Here is a 2,097-nt window from a genome sequence, read left to right on the forward strand (position 1 = left end):
TTTTATTTTTCATAATATTCTAATTTTCTGAGACACTGCAATTTGGGTTCTCATCTGTAAACCATACACAAGATTACAAGTAAGGCTTAATATATTTTACATTATGTCTAATGATTTTATATAATATTAGTTTCACTTTCTGAAAGGAGTGACAAAAAAAATATTTGCAATATTCAAATTCTTTGAGATGTACCTATATTGCAGTGTGCCCCTTACAGTAGATATGTCACCTTAAGTAATATTAAAGAACAATAATATAAAACTCAAGCAGCACATATTTGACTTGGAATTGTTTATAATTAACGCTCCGAGGCTGACATAGAATACATCAATTCCATTTAGGTGTACATAATAGAATTGTCATAATGGTGGGTTTAAGACTCTGATAACACACAATCACAAGAAGCGAGAGTATGTTTTAAAACTGTTTATTCTTAAAGCCAGAGTAGTGGATGAACAGCAACCAGGACTGGGTCAGTGGATCGGACTGGAATTAATCTAGGTGTGTGGGAGAAGGAGACAAACTTCGATGGATTCAAAACTGGAACATTGGATCTTGCAGTATAGGTATTTCTCAGCAGACTTACTGAGTTGGTGGTTTGAACTAGACAGTGGGGAATAAGTCCTTCTCCACAGTGTCTGTGGTTGGCAGGCCATGAGCGGGTTAGTTCCAGTAATCTCCAGTTGGTGTTGTCCCTTTTTCTGCGGTGAAGCTCCATTGTGACTTGAGGGGGACGTTGGAGGGTGGACAGGCAGGTGAATACTCCTCTGAGTTAGGCTTGGTGAATTCTTTAAGAGGCTGGGTTTGGAGTTGGAGAATAGAGCAGGGACCATAAATCGAAGGCGTCGCGACTTAGAGCTTTCACACTCCTTTAGAAACGACTCAGGACTGCTGGTGCAGAAAAATCCATGAAACACCTGACAAGGCAGGATCTGTAAATCAAGGAAGACAAATGAAACGTATCATTTTCAAGGACATCAAAACTGCATAGAAGCAGGGGTCGAGCTGTTTACCACTGAGTGAACAACAATGAGCTTCCTCTGGCTCTTCACTCCCTAAAGAAGCCCAGCTGATTGCTGACAGATGAGGAACACCTGTGCAGAAGCACCTGCCCGTCACACCCTAAATGGAGAAGCAGAAGAAAATCGCACAGCACACACATAACCTGCACACAGCCACCAGGGATTCTGACAAGAATACATTTATGGAAAGGCTAAATCGTTTAGTAAGACAATACATGTTATTTTGTAATACATAACACTTTTCTAAAAACCTACTTATTTTTTATATTCATGTGGTGCTTTTAAATTGCTGAATGTAAACTTGTATAACACACCCTCAAGGGTATGGATCCTTGCAAAAATGTTTTACCCCGTTTTCACATGTTTTGACATCACAACCTAAAACGTCAATATATTTATGGGGATTTAGTGTCCTGGACCGAATAGTAGTTGTGCATTATTGTGAAGTGGAAGGAAAGGAAGGCTTTTTGGAGATTTTTACAAATATATTAAGTCACATTTAGGTTTGGACTTTAACCCAGCCATTCAAATACATGAATATGATCTAAACCATTCTAATGAAGCTCTTACTGTATGTTTAGGATCCTCTTCTTGCTGGAAAGGTGAACCTCTAGCTTTTGCAGCCTCTATTAGGTGTTCATTCTGTATTTTAATCCATCTATTATACCTTTCCATAGCAGTCTGACTGGCCCAATTCAGATTTTTCCATCTCCAAAATTCAATCTGAAACAGCTCTGCTGAAAGTCACTAATGATATTCTTATGGCATCAGATAATGGACTTGTGTCTGTACTGGTTCTGTTAGATCTCAGTGCTGCATTTGATACAGTCGACCATAATATTCTCTTAAAACGGCTGGAATATGCTGTAGGGATCAGGGGAACAGCACTAGGCTGGTTTAAACCTTATCTGTCTGACAGATTCCAGTTTGTTCATGTAAATGATAAATCATCTTTAAACTCCAGGGTTAATTGTGGAGTACAACAGGGTTCAGTACTTGAGCCAATTCTCTTTACTATATATATGCTTAAAATTGGTCAAAGTATCAGGCAGCATAGGATAAATTTTCACTGTT

The 2,097-nt window shown here is 38.6% G+C and overlaps 1 long non-coding RNA gene across 1 annotated transcript; it reads right to left on the reverse strand.

The window, feature by feature from the left end:
- Positions 1-412: 412 nt before the first annotated feature.
- On the reverse strand, positions 413-1,008 carry LOC124871833. Its single transcript, XR_007039125.1, has 2 exons — positions 588-1,008; positions 413-498 (listed from the first exon to the last, which is right to left on the reverse strand). It is a non-coding gene; the product is annotated as an uncharacterized LOC124871833 (long non-coding RNA).
- Between the last annotated feature and the right edge of the window lie 1,089 nt (positions 1,009-2,097).

The sequence above is a fragment of the Girardinichthys multiradiatus genome, chromosome 7 (genome assembly GCF_021462225.1).
Source record: "Girardinichthys multiradiatus isolate DD_20200921_A chromosome 7, DD_fGirMul_XY1, whole genome shotgun sequence".
NCBI lineage: Eukaryota > Metazoa > Chordata > Actinopteri > Cyprinodontiformes > Goodeidae > Girardinichthys > Girardinichthys multiradiatus.